Source organism: Oryx dammah, unplaced genomic scaffold, assembly GCF_014754425.2.
Source record: "Oryx dammah isolate SB20612 unplaced genomic scaffold, SCBI_Odam_1.1 HiC_scaffold_3, whole genome shotgun sequence".
NCBI lineage: Eukaryota > Metazoa > Chordata > Mammalia > Artiodactyla > Bovidae > Oryx > Oryx dammah.
In genome coordinates, this window is record NW_024070187.1 from 103,402,082 (window position 1) to 103,417,195 (window position 15,114).

At 39.1% G+C, this 15,114-nt stretch overlaps 1 protein-coding gene across 2 annotated transcripts in view; it reads left to right on the top strand.

Moving 5' to 3' along the window:
• The window catches only part of STX18 (syntaxin 18), a 118,126-nt gene that overhangs the window by 42,290 nt on the left and 60,722 nt on the right, over nt 1-15,114 (top strand). The window contains exon 1 of one of the 2 annotated variants that reach the window (XM_040238348.1): nt 2,552-2,680. The exons of the other annotated variant lie outside the window; for it this stretch is intronic. The gene's annotated coding sequence lies outside the window, so the exon portion shown is untranslated. Of the gene's footprint in view, nt 1-2,551; nt 2,681-15,114 lie in introns of those variants that run through there. 2 annotated transcript variants of the gene reach the window in all.

Below are 15,114 nucleotides of genomic sequence, written 5' to 3' on the forward strand. Positions count from 1 at the left end.
CAGAAATCACCTTCCTTAAAATCCTGTGTGCCTGATACACCTTAGCAGTCCATCCTGTGTTTCCTAGTATGCATCCGTCTACCACGTGGACTATTGCTTCAGGATTCGTCAGGGGAAGAACCAACCTCCATCTCTTCAACTCAGAACTCCTATCAAGAAGAACTTAATATATATTTTCTCACTGATCCAGGAAAAAAATTTTTTTTTCATGTAAAATTTTTGCGTAAAATCTGAACTTGTTCATCTTTTATATTTTCTTTGAAAAGATACAAAGGGAAAATGTTTTTATTCCTGAGTAGTATTGTATGCTTTGGAGCTCATTTTTAATTTTCAAGAATAAAATGTTCTTTTACAAGTAAAGTTTTTGACTCAATAGCTGTCTTGCTAACAATGATTATACCACTTACCCTAAATCCTTTTTCTCTGTTTTCCCAATTATACTGTTGTTAAAAGGAACTTTTACTGTTCTTCAAGTATTAAGGTTCTGCTTGAATTCTCCATGGAAATAATTTTTTTTTGGTGCTTTTTATCCTAATGTAATTTTCAAACCTTAGAAAAAAATAATTGTCATTTGTTTCCTTTTTACCTGCAGTGATTTTGAGGTATCTGGGAGATACTTTTAGGCATATTACACCTATAGGGCAACAGAGGTCTGTGTGCCTGCATCATGCAAATAGGCTGTATTGCTGCTAAGAAATATGAACCGCAGATTGGCAGCTTCACCTTTCTGTTAATGTGCAGATTCTTAATGCTTAGTATCCTGGAGGTTTCTGCTTTTCTGCAGAAAATCTAATACAGATTTTCGATTGCCTCTTAAAATGCTATACTTCTCCAGGAAACCTTATCTTTGCTATAGCATCTGGTTTTCTGTGAAGTCATAATTTTGAATCAGAATTTCCAGCTGTTGGCATCTTGTTTTATGGAGCCTGAATTGAAAATCAAAAACTAGGTTATGTATTTAAATACCAGAAGTGAATGTTATCTTTCTTTTTCTAAAACAGTATGGCAATTGTATTTAAGTATTTCCAATTTGCAGCGTTATTGTTCGTGATTTGCTCCAAGAGAAACAAGATTGAACAACAGCTGAACAGCTTTAAGTGAGTAGGTTACGTTTTATTCTTCTCTCGGTGTCCCGTGAACCTACACACATGGTGTCTGCCCAAGGACAGATAAGAACTGCAAAATAAGAACTGTTGGTGCTCAGCAAGCACCTTACAGATGGGTTAGTTTTGACTCTGTAGTTTCTAGATGAGGACACCGAGGTCTTATTTTGCCCTATATATAGAAAATGATCACTGACTTGAGGCAGAAGAAATCAGGTTTAACGGTATTAAGATAATTGTGTTGTTTAGTGTTTTAAAAGGCAGTCATTCTGAACAAGGGAACCAAAGGAGGGGAGTCTCGGCAGGCCTGCTGATGGACTGCTGTGTGCCTAGCCTAGGACTGGGGTGCCACGTGAGGCCAATAATTCCTTTCCCTGTCTGGGAAACCATTTGGCGAGATGCGTCAAGATTTTAAGATTTTGTAACTGTCAAGCTCTAGGTTCCTCTTTTAAGACTTTGTCTTAAGGAATTACAAAATCAGATAAAGATTCAGTGTACAAAAATAGCCTGGTATGGTTTAGCAGAAAGATGTTCTTTACAGCATAATTTATCCTGTGGAAAATCAGAAGGAGCAGTTCAGTTGTCCAGTGGTAGAGAAATAGTCAGATTATGGTATATTTAAACAATGAAATGTTATGTAGCCATCGAAGTAATTTTTAGAAGATTTTTTAACTATGTGGTAAAATGCTTATTTGTAGTGTCATTGAAAATCAGTAGAACATAAGATTGTATATATAATATGATTCCTTACATAAAGGAAATTTGTTTATAAAATGGATCATACATCAAAGTGACAAAAGAGTTTGTATTTCTAGGTGATGATGAGTTGATTTTATTTTCTTTTTATTTTGCTTATTTCACCAACTCCATGATTAGCTGAGAATAAGATTATAAAAAGAGGAGTTTAAAATGTAGTTGAAGAGGCAAATTTTTTTTTTTTCAAATGCCAAGTGTTGGAAAAACCCACTTTAAAATCCCACTGAGGACAGGCTCATTGAGAGTCTCTGGTGCTTGGGCTATGTTAAGTCACATACAGCTGCCCCACCTTCATCCTCATCCCCATGGCTGGAATCCTAATGGCAGGGGGTAGTGACCCATCTGGAATGTGGGCAATGGGGTGGAATGCACAAGTAACTGCTGTTTTAATCAGCGGTCATTTTATTTGGAAAAAAATTTGAAAAGCCATTTCCTCTGTCGAACGAACATTCCTTTGTTCTTTCATTAGCAAACATTTTTGAGTGCCCACTAGTTAGTTCTTCTGACTTGAAGGTAACATTCTGCTGCTAGTGATTCTTTGCCCAGTGATTGTTGAAATGTTGCTAATTCTCTCTGCCAGAGTCTTGTGGTATACAGGTAACTTGACACAGTTCCTGTTCTTACCTGGTTCAGGTTCAATAATTAAATGGGGTTAGCTATTAAATAATGCATGTTTGTGGAGAAGCCAGTCAGTTTGATGCCTGAGAACTTGAAAACACCACTTTATAATCAGTGCGTGTCTTGGTGGGTTCCATGTTACTGCGGCTTTGCGTGCAACAGAGTCGAGCAGCAGGGCAAATTAGATGCTGGCTTTCTGAAAGGTAAGCTTTCCTAAGGCATGGTATGGCTTTCTTTGCTTCCAAAATTCTTTGAAAAAATCTATGAATATTTTGAAGTCTTCGATTCCACTTTATAATTTAAAATTAATAACTTCTTACTACTGTAATTTCATACGTTTCATACCAACCCCCCTGGGGGGGGGGAAGTATTTACTTACTTCAAATTTCTTATATTGATTTCAGTTGGTCTCATTCCACATTACAATTATGGCTTTCCAGTCCACAAGGTATGGCTTAGAGTTGTGTTTCAAGTTCGCAATGGGTTGAGCATTAATAAAGCTACTGTTTTTTAATTTAAAAGAAAAGATCTCTTAAAGAAAGTTTGTTAGGCCCTGGGATTAATTTTTTAGATGTTTGTTGTATGTAAGTTCATGATAGCCTCAAATTGTTATTCTCCTGCCAAGAAGTGGCACGTTTTATTCCCTCATTTGCCTGTTCAGCCTAGTTGTCTACTTTGCCACATTTGCAATAGCCAAGGAATTCTAGAGCTGGAATAAGCTGCCTCGGTGAGCTTTCTGTCTTTTGCAAAAATAACCTGAAGCCCTTTGATGAGTGTCTTTTCTTAAAGGCCTTCAGAGAAGGACGTCTTGCAGTCTTTCCAGCGCTTTGTGTTTCTGATTGACCATTATCTTTTTCTCTCTCCTTTTTTCCATCTGGTGTGAAACATAGATCTTTTTCTTTAAACTTAAGCTCTTTTGCTATTTGCCCCATATTTTGGAGTACGAATCTATACCTGTATGGATATAAACAAATTGTTCTTATTATCCTCCCTAAATGTTCTGACTAACTGTATATTACCTGATTGTTTTGTCCTAACCAACAGCATTATGTACCAGTGAACTGCTATCACACAACTGTTTTCTTGGAAAGGTTAGGAAGTCTTTGATAATGGATTGGGCCAATGATTTAAATAGTCCAGACACATAAACTTACATTTATTTAGCAATTTGCTAGATGATTGTGTGATACCGGGACTGTGTGTCAGTCATTGTACTGGGGGCTGAAGATACTGTCCACTAACCAGCCCTTCCCCCCCAAAAAAGGATGAGATTAAGTGCTTCAGAATACAGCAAGTCTAGTAGGGAGACCTTTCCGATATATTGGCAGTGACAGTATCATTCATTATTTGGGGTTTATTGTTGTTAATGGGTTTATTTTCCAGTATTATTTTGCAGAGAAGTTGAAAAGTGGCTTTAGATCTATTGCTTTTTGCCCCACCCCCCAAACCCAGAAGTGTTTCCCTCAAGAGAAAAATCATTCTAAAAAAAGCTTGCAAATTTAGGGAAGACGTATATAAATGAGTTGTAAATTTATGTGGTGAAAACAATATGAGGTTCTATCAAACAAGATTTCTCCTTTTATAGAAAAGAGTGATTAAGTTTGATTTTCCCAGTTCATATTGTTACTGAAGTTTTATGTGACTTATTTTAATTTATAGAAGACATCTGTTCATTTACAGCAACCAGTGATCACACCTTTCTTTGACACATACCATAGACCCTCAGATGTGAACACCTAGGAATACATTTTTTCCTGACCATAGCATCAGTTCAGTTCAGACCACAGCATATTGTCTCCTTATGGTCTTGTGTCTTAGAAGATAAAATTAGTCTTCATTTAATTCAGAAGGCACAATACACATTTTGTTTTAGGTATCTCAGGAAGCTATGACAGGGTGATTCTGAGGGCCGGTGAACTCATTTCTGATTGACAGATCTTACAAATTCTAACACAATAGGGAGTATAGATGTTGGTTAAGAGCAGAGGTTCTGGAGCCACGTTACCCAGGTTTTGATCTTGTTATGCTTTATTAGCCAAGTGGCCGTGGGCACAGTGTTCAACCTTGCTGCCCCTCCTTTTCCTCATGTGTAAAATAGGGATAATACTACTTTTCACCTCATAGATTAAGGAGAATTAAGTGAGTTAGTATCTGTAGAATAAAACCATGCCTGGTGCGGAGCGCTGTATGGGCAGTAGTGAGTGTGTGACAGGTGTCTTGATACCGGTTGACGTTTCTGAATTATAAGATGCCCTTTATAGGTCCGGGGCCTGGTTGGTTGACGCTGCGTGAGTTGAATGGCGATGTAGCTTTTTCTGGTTTTCCTTAGTCCTACTTCCATCCCCTGAAGCGCCCCAGTTTTTCTGCACTGATGGTTCGTTATAAACATCTTAGAACCTGGAAGTCTATGCTCTTTATTGGCATATTGTGCAGTAATCCCGGGAATTTGTCCTGAGCCCCTGGGAGCTAAGTCAGAGGTCATGCCCTCTGAAAGCCTCTCCGAGCTGGCCTTCTGGTGCAGGTACTGGGGGCGGCGGGGGTTGGAGTGGTCTTGTTGACCTTGTGGCTCCCCTGGCTCTGGGGAGCCTGAGGGGGTGCCAGGGCAGTGAGTGGTCCACTTGCACGTCTGTGATCATCCACTCCCTTGCCAACCTCCTCAGTCCTGTATCTGGTATGGCAGACCCGACCTCAGTCCTCAGAAACTGACACAGCCCTGCGCTGGCTCAATTGCTGGTTTTATGGAATTCATTTCTGTGTCTTGGTTCTTCTAGGGGCTATGAGGTCCTCTCAGGTACAGGCTAATTTGCCTTGGCAGTCTAAGAGAATCTTAACCCTGTTGGGTTCCAGAAGTTCCTTCACTGGGTGTTAAAGGCCTTCCAGTCTTTGCATAGGACTTCTCATATGCCAGGTTCTTTTCTGAGCAGAAAATAATGCATTTCACTCTCATATATGTGTGGTGTGTACTAATACTATTATTTTTCCCATTGTTACAAAAGGAGAAACTGAGGCAAAGATAGGTTAAGTAATCTGGGCAGAGCCTCCCACCTGGTGACTGTCAGAGCCGGTATTGGATCCAGGCAGTCTGAGTGCAGACTCTGCTCACCAGTGCGCCCTCCTCATTGCTGGTTCTTAGCCTGCTTGTCCATTAGACTCATCTGGAGAACTTGCCAAGAGGGCCGGGGGCAGAGAGAGACATTTTACCTGGCCCTACCTGAGACCCAATCAAATCTTCCATCTTCTCCCTTTTTTAAAAAAAAGATCACTCTCTCCCTGTTTTTCTAATCCACTAGACTCTTTCCTTTTCCCCATTTCATGCCGTATAGATGGTAAAGACTCTGCCTGCAATGTGGGAGGCCTGGGTTTGATCCCTGGGTCAGGTAGATCCCCCGGAGAAGAGAATGGCTCCCCACTCCAGTATTCTTGCCTGGAGAATCTCATGGACAGAGGAGCCTGGCAGGGCCACGATCCATGGGGTCACAAAGAGTCGGACACGACTGACTAACACTTAGTAGGGTTTTTAATGGCCTTTTACAATGAAGGGCATAGAGCTCTGTGGTTTGACTCTGTAAGGTAGGGCCCACAGGGACAGGGACATCCTTTCTCCCTGTGTATATCTGGCCCGGTGCCCAGCACAGTGGTATAGACATACACAGGACTTGAGTGTTAATCCCTCAGTGGACGCTTCAACGTACTGTTATCACCTCATCACATCACTTTATTTATCACTGTTATCACATCAGGGGAGATCCCGGGATGTATGGAAAGAGTGTGGATAGTTAACTGGGCAGATCTAATTTGGCCAGCTCTAGTATATCAGAGCCTCAGTTTTCTTACCTGTGAAATTGTAAAGGTGATACTGTCTGAAGACTTCTGTAAAAATGAAATGAGATATGTGAAAATATGGAGTTGCTCTGTCCTGTAGTGCTGTGCTGCGCTTAGTTGCTCAGCTGTGTCCGACTCTTGGCGACCCCATGGACTGTAGCCCGCCGGACTCCTGTGTCCATGGGACTCTCCAGGCAAGAAGACTGGAGTGGGTTGCCATGTGCTTCTCCAGGGGATCTTCCCAACCCAGGGATCGAACCCAGGTCTCCCGCGTTGCAGGCAGATTCTTTACCATCTGAGCCGCTAGGGAAGCCCTGTAGTAGGAAATCAGAAATAAATGCTGAATTATTTCTTTGTAAAGTAAGCACAGTTTGAATAGGAAAAATCACTTGAAAATGTGCTGTTCAGCTTTCAGTCAAATGCAAGAAGTCATGAAGTTTTTGGAGCTCAAATAGACCTTTGGGATCAGGGAATGCAGCCCCTTAATTTGAAATACAAGTAAGGAAATGGGAGCATCAAGAAAGGACTGGGCCAGGGGCACACTGTGAGCCCAGATGCGGTCCAGACGCTGTCTTACCGCTGTGACTGGCATCGCCTCTGCTTCCTAGTGTTTGCACGGTCACCTCAGTGCACTCTTGTGTATGTTACAGACCTCTCAAAGCAACTCCCTGGGCCTCCAGCGCCTGACTCCAGCGGAAGGCTTTGCCTGTTGGATAAAGTCCTAAACAAGCCACTATATACAGGGTTAAGGGGGTACAAGGAAAGAGTATGTATTTACCTTGATGTTTTTGAACAAGAAGGAGAAGAGTTAAAAATATACAAATAGCGAATGGCTGAAAGCCCATGAACCTCTTTCCAGTTCCTCTGTTTTCCAGGAAAATGGGGCTCTTTTATCTTTCATCAGTTCTTACATGTATAAGGTTGATATTGGAGGGGAATGAAGTTATTCCAACTATGCTTCTAATAGAATGTTGGTATTTTGTTTTTACTCAACATCAAGTTGTAAAAGCTTCAAAACGGTGTCATGCTTTGATATAATGTTTAAACCATTATAAATATCATCTCCTATTGATGCCTTAGAATAGATGTTTTAGATTTCTATTAATGTTGATTATTACAGATTGAATTAAAAGGGCTTCAGCTCACTGACATATAATATGTCGTTTAAGTTGGGATGTAATTGCTAGGGAAGTATCCAGCCTGTAGTGAAGATCGGAAGATAATAAGATGTGTCATTTTCTAGTATCTGAGCTCAAATTCTTGACTCCTGTCATCTCCCCCTCCACCTCCTGCAAAAACACATTTGTTGTTGTTGTTGGGATAGTTTTTGGAACAACCAAGGTGAGCACACTGTGGTGTCAAGTCATTTACATTTCCTCATCATTTTCTGTCCTGTTTTGCAGCTTACTACATACACCAAGAGGTCTTGATTCCCTTAAATGCTTGGGAAAGTTTTTCTTTGTAGGACCCTGGAATTAGCCGTGGACAGTGGGGGAAGGAAATGCCTGTGACTTTTCCAAAAAGTGGGTTTGCTTAGAGAAGATGGTGATAAATGTTTAGCATTCTTAAGCAGTGCCGAAACTCATGCAGAAAAACACCTATTTCAGGCCCCTTCAAAGACTTCGGTTGTCTAAAAGCAGAAACATTTGTAGTTCGGACTTTACTTAGGATTTACAATATACTGTATGAGCACTTTACATATACTTAATATTTATTTTTTGACATGATAATCGGTATCTTTGTTTCCTGATTCTATATGAAGCTCTGATCCTTTTTTGTCTTTGTCTTCTTTTTTAGAAAAGTCCAAATGGGTGGATTTTTAAAAATGTAATGGAAACAATGTGGCTTAGCTTTTAAAATGATTCATTATACAGAGAAAAACCCGAAGCTATAAAATGTAAATCTCATGAAAGTTAATCAGATTTGGTTGTGCACAGCCTTCATCAAAACCTGAATTTCATAAGCCTTGAAAACGCTGATGTTTTAAAAATGTTTGAGGAGTTTGCCTTTCCCATCCTCAAACGCACGCATTCTTTCAGACCACTCAGGAAGAAAGTGCACGGAAGAGCGTTGCCGACTCCCGGAGGCAGCCCTGACCGGTTTCTAAAACTGAAAGAAACGTTTCAGTCTTGTGTGATAAGCAGAATTCAGAACGCGTCTCTGTTTTAGCACATGTGAGATAGAAAGTGATTGTGCTCACAAGAGTGAAATTTGAGTTATGATGTGTTGATGGATCTTCATATTAAGGCACCATAAATGATACTTTCAGTTTCCTTATGAAAACAAAATTGAGTTCCGTTCTGAGTGATTCTCCTAATTGTTATTGTTAAATTCTTTTGCTCTGCTGTCTCTTTTCCTGCTCACACTTAGATAATCTACAAATACTGTTTGGATCCTGTGTGTTTCATTTTCTCTTCTTAGCTAAAAGTTTTCAGCAAATCCTTTCCTTTCCAACAAAGTGTTTAACTTTCTGTGCACATGGATTCATGAGTCAGTTAAACATGTTTGATTAATTTATCACAAAGAGTGCCACCTTGAGTAAAAACAATTCTACTCTGTTGAAAGTTCTTTCCTTTTAAAAGAGGGTCCTTATTTCTAAGAGCAGAGCTCTGATTTTAATTAAAGAGCATTTTATGCAGTTTTTTTTTTTTCTAAAGCTTAAGATTAATTTCTATGGTTACTGGGGATATAAATCTCTAGATTGCTTTAAAACAAAGATTTTTGTTCAGGAGAGAGTTGACAGCTCCCTTTAAGAGAAGCTATTACTTAATTTTACTTTCCTAAGTTTAAACATATAAAAATATTTGTAATGATACCCCAAAGGCATCATAAAAATGTAAAATAATTGTACTCTAAAATATCTAAAATTACAGGAAATAGACCTCATTTTAAAAAAATGAACTTGGATTCGTGGTTGGGGAACTGAGGTGTGACATACTTCAAAACCAGATTCTCTTGTCTGGATTTTTTTTTTTTTTTAATGGTTAAAAAAAAAACCAAAACTTTTCTATTGCCGGTCATACAGACTTTAAAATATGTTCATTCTAGGAAGTATGTCTTTATAGTTTCATTACCTTTAACATATATTACTGTATGGATGGATGTCTTAGATCCCCCTTGAAAGACAGACTTCTGTCTCTAGAATTAGGTGGCTTCAGTTGGCTTGTGGATTAACTGTATCACAGTTACTCTTTAAGCTCTTTTTAAGGATTATTTTTAAAAGTATATAGCCCAGTTTTCTAAGCAACTTTAAATAGGGCAGCACAAATAGTTTCCAGTGTTTTACTTATCCAAAGTATACTTCCTCTTTCAGTAGATAATGTTAACTGGTAAATTGTTCCCAGGTTAAAGATTTGTCATATTTTAATAAATATAGTGCAAAATATATAGTAGGAACACTTCAAGAAAAACCCTTCACCTTTCCAAGTAAATGAATTAATACTTATCTTCCTTCTACTTTAGTATTGTAGTATCCGTTCTTTTGGTATTTTCATTTACTAAAAATTTTAAGAAGGTCTTACATAGTAAAATGTCTTCACTTTATTAAGAAAGGTGAAATTAGGCTTATAAAATATTCAGACAAGTTTTGAGAGAAATAGTGTTTCGTATGTAATATGAATGCTCTTGGGACTAGATATGCTTTTAGTATAAAACGTGCCTGATTCAGGAATGCTTTGCATTAAATGAGTTTATATTTTGAGAGCAAAATAAGAGGAAAGAAAACTACTTTCCCTCCCCCACTTTTTTTAACGAGACAAAAAAATTAAGTTGAATGCAGATATTGAAAGTGCCGTAAGCTGAATGTTTGAGCAATGAAAGTAAACACTGATTATTGCAAATGTACATTTGAACCAATTTCCTTTTATCTTTCAAGCAAAACATTTCCCACAGTTTTTGTGGGCTTTTATTTAAGTTGGGAAAACTTTGGAAGTTTGTGTGAAAGTATAAATAAGTTTGGGAAAGTCATGATTAGAGTTTGATAATAAACATGCAAAAGCAAATTGGGAAACTCTATTAAAGTCAGATGTAACATTTAATAATGTTGTCTCTGAAAACTCATTTTCAGGGAGAAGGATGGTTATTATGTGCTCTAAAATAAAGACTTTGGCTGTAATTGAAAATAAGGCCTAAATATGAATTCCTCAATATGGATGAAATCTTGGGTTTTTTTCTTTTTTAAGAGCCATACTGATTGTTTGGGATTCCCCAAAATGTCCCCCTCCAGTTATGGGCACCAAAACTACATATGTATTTTTGTTTAAAATACAAAGTGCATACGTAGTTGCCAAGAAAATTTAAACTAATTTTTACAAAAGAAGCATTAAATTTTAGTGTATACGAAGATTCCTAATTTTGAAAGGCGGAAAAATATCTTAGTTCTTTTAATTATTGAGCTATATCACAATATGCAGTATAAATACAAATAAAATTTAAAAACCTTAGTCTAAGATTTGATTTAAATTTCATTGTCATTAGGTTAACTTCACAGTTGCATATTGGCATTTTATAATATTTTTTAGTTGTTCATACGAATTCTTGGGGAAATTTGTCCGTTTTTTAATGTAATGGTACAATAAGTGTAAAAAGATATCACTTTAGCACCTATTACATATAGACATTTTTGCTTTCTTTTCTTTGATGCACTACTATATATATCCCTTAAAAGTGTATGTGTTTGGGTGGGGAATGGTTAGTATTACATTTTGATGACAATTTTATTGCTTACAAATTGATATGTGATTTTAACTGAAACTTGTTGCTAGGATGAGAATGGAAAATTCTTTCTGCGTAGTGTTTCAAATGCTTTACCTAATGATCTGAAAAACTGTTTAAAAGGAATTTAAATTATGTATACTTGTTTTACTTTTAAAGCTTTCAACTGAGTTCTCAATGTAAAATTCAAGTATAGCTTTTAAATATTTAGGTGTCTGAGTATAAAACAGTAAATAAATCTTAAAAGTAGACTGAAAAGGTATAATTTGATTCTCAAAATCAAGATCTATATATATAGCTCAAGATCTAACCATTATTTTTTCTAGTTATTATTACACACAGATTGAGTTGGCCAAAAAATTCATTCAAATTTTTCCATAACATGTTATGGAAAAACCTTAATGAACTCTTTGGCCAGCCCAATGTTAGAAACTTACATATTTTCTGCTATTTTGAACATGTAAGTTTAATCAATTTTTATCAGGCTCGTCCCCATTTTATAAAACTTAGCAGTTAGCTAATTTGCTACAGTTCTTTTAAATCCTGAAAACAACTCAATTTTATTTTCTTTTTTTCAAGCAAAGAGATTCTTAGAATGTTTTGTATCTTATTCCTTGAAATAATATTTTTGCCTTTTTTTCACTTTCAGTTTTATGCCTTATTGACTCCAAAGCGGACCATAATGAGGGGAAAGAATCTATATTTTTGGGAGGACTGGGAATGATGAAACAGGCCCTGGGTTTTGCTTGGAATTTGAACACTTGTGTTATTGCTCGAGGCTGGCATGCTCTGCATTTTATTCACATCACTCAGTTGAAAGATGACATTGGAGGCAACGTCGTGTATCTTGTTACCAAGCCGTCTTTCCCAGAGCTTCGTGATAAAACGCACATTGATTCCTTTGCTTTTGTTTTCACTAATAAAGCGGGGGGTGGGGGGAGAGGAATGTGTTTTAATAGAGCAAAGCACTTACACTTTGTGAGTTCAAATGTTATCAAGCAGTGTTTTCTGTTGAGTGTAAATTATTGGCATCTCTCAAGCAGTATGGAAGTTGAATGTATGTTTTCCCTTTGTACCGCCCACAGTTGATTTCACTCTTTTCTCTGCTGATGTGAAGCAGAAACTGGACAAGGTAACAGTTTTGATGATGAGATTAGAGGTAGCCAGGCTGACTGTCTCCTGGCTTTTAGAGAACCTTATAAGCTCAGGGCTGCCCCCTCCCCTTGTTTAGATATTACTTGCTCTTTTGAGTTTCAGATTACAGGAGCAATTGATCTGCATGACCTATCTTAAGAACTTTAACGTTGCAGTGGAAACTTAAACCAAATGTATATCCTCAAGAGACAAATCATCTTAAAACCAGGCTGTTGTCATTTTGATATACTGTATTGTTCGTGAGGCACAGTGTGGTAGAGAGCACCACCTAGTGGACGAGACGTGCACTTGCTGCTCTGGGTACAGAGTTTAGAGAGCGAGTCCTTTGTTGACGTGACTCTTGACCTTGGTTTGCAAATAAGTGAGGTTTTATGTTGTTCCCAGCTCATAATTTCTACCCAGGGCAAGGATCCCAGGAGAATGACATTGGGAGAAGCTGTGACATGTCGGTTTTATTCGTGGTTCCCCACACGTGTAGGTGTACGTGCTAATCTTTGCCATCTTCACAAACATAGTCCCTCCTCATAGTTGATATTTTTATGAAATAAAGATCATTTTTTAAAAATGTCACTAGGGCAGCAGTCAGTCTTTGGAGAGTTTGTGTTTTGGAGTGTATTTGTTTAACCTTAGTGATAGGAGTTTCCCTTTGGCTGGAACTGGTTGGATAGAATTGGTTCACCTTAGGAGGAGAGGGAAGAAGGCAATGGCACCCCACTCCAGTCCTCTGCCTGGAAAATCCCATGGATGGCGGAGCCTGGTGGGCTGCAGTCCATGGGGTCGCTGAGGGTCAGACACGACTGAGTGACTTCACTTTCACTTTTCACTTTCATGCATTGGAGAAGGAAATGGCAACCTACTCCAGTGTTCTTGCCTGGAGAATCCCAGGGACGGGGGAGCCTGGTGGGCTGCCGTCTATGGGGTTGCACAGAGTCGGACACGACTGAAGTGACTTAGCAGTAGCAGCAGGAGGAGAGGAGTTGCTGCTGATTATCAACTGGCTCCTAATTCATGGCCTGTCTGTTATAGAGAGTGTGTGCCTTCAGAGTATACTAACACATCTGTAAAATAAGTGTGAGAAAAATCTGTGTTAAAAAAAAAAAAAAACACTTTTTAATCCATCATAACCACCTGTTTTAGATGCAGCTGTTCCTTCCTTAATGTTTATTTCAGGATGACAAATTCATAATAAAATGCCTCACTTGTTCTACAGACACTTGTTGAGTTAGGATCCTTGCCAGACTTGGGGAATCTGAAACAAATACGATATAATCCTTTTAATTCTTTACAACAGAAGAGAGGGAACATATTCCTGAGATGTGGCATGTACTACAATGGGGTATAAATGTATTTATTTGCTTGGTATTTTCTGCTGTGACTGGAAGAAGAATTTAAAAGACATGTAGCAAGGACTTTTGGAGGAGCTGATAAATAAAACCGATGGCTTTTCTTTTAATGAGCTCGGTGTGTGGGAGGTTGTCGAGAGATGCTGGTAACTCTTCCTTGGTTTGGATGTTCAGCTCACATTTTTTTTTTTTGCTCAAAAAGCCTAAGCTTGGAGACATAGATCACAGGCTGTGGACCCTGTTTTGAAGTAACGGACCTTGGCTTTTCAGCGTGCTTGCTGTGTGACCTTGGGCAAGTTACTTAACCGCTCTGTGCTTCAGTTTCTGTTTTCTCATGTGTTAGGAGAATTAAATGAGATCTTCTGTGCAACAGCATAGTCAACGGTAAACACTGATGATGATGGCGATTCATCCGACGGTGGCCGTGCTCAGTTGGTGCTTCTCTTCCATCTCGCCTTTGCTCCATGCTGTAAGGCAGACAGTGTGTGCGTGGTTATGACAGTACACTCGGTCTCTCCCTGATGCCTGCAGGCCTCACGCCCCTGCCGCCCCCACCCCTCCCGGGTTACTGTTACCACCATGCAGACAGACTCTGCTGATGGACGGCGGCAGCTGCCCCCAGGTGTCTAGCTGGAAGTGCTTTCTTACGCACAGGAGGTTTACAGAAAAGTTGTGCCCTCCTGTGTTTGTCTATTTGTTTGTTGAATTACGTTTTAACCTGAGCTCCAATGAGCCAAGAGCCTCTGAAGCTCAGAACAGTGGGCAGGAAGTTTTCTTTTGCGTCTGTGGGAAAATTCATTTTCTCAAGGGAACAGATCAGATACGTAGCTTTGGTTAGTGTCTAAAAGGCATCTATGCCCCCTGAAAGCGAGACCTGTACCTTTGAAATTCACAATTCTTTCTGGAAGCCCACTTATGAAATGAAAGATACTATATAACTCCCTCCTATAAAATGAAACTCAAATTGGAATGTTAAAGATAGAGTTGAGATTTTAATTTGAGGAACTCAAATATAGATGGACCATTTTCCCCTTCACCCATCTTGTCAAAGTTGTGAAGAACAATAAGAGCAAGGAAACATTAGGAGTTCGGGCTCTGGAGTAGAGCCCCTGGCTTCAGATCCTGCACTGTCGCCTGCTAAAGAAACCTTGAGCCAGTCGGTGAGCCTCCCTCCCATAAAGGGAACTAATGATGGTGCCTCCCCTGGAGGGCTGTACCGGGGATGAATGGAGTCATCTGGACAAAGCCCTGGGGCTCTTCTTGGCATGTACTAAGTACTATGTAAGGGCTTCCCTGGTAGCTTAGCGGGTAAAGAATCCACCTGTGATGCAGGAGACCCCAGTTCGATTCCTGGGTCGGGAAGATTCCCCTGGAGAAGGGATTAGGCTACCCACTCCAGTTGGAAACAAACAGAGATTGCACCAACCTTGTGGCAGAAAACAAAGAGGAACTAAAGAGCCTCTTGATGAAAGTGAAAGAGGAGAGTGAAAAAGCTGGCTTGAAGCTCAACATTCATGAAACTAAGATCATAGCATCCAGTCTCATCACTTCATGGCAAATAGATAGATAAACAATGGAAACAATGACAGACTTTATTTTCTTGG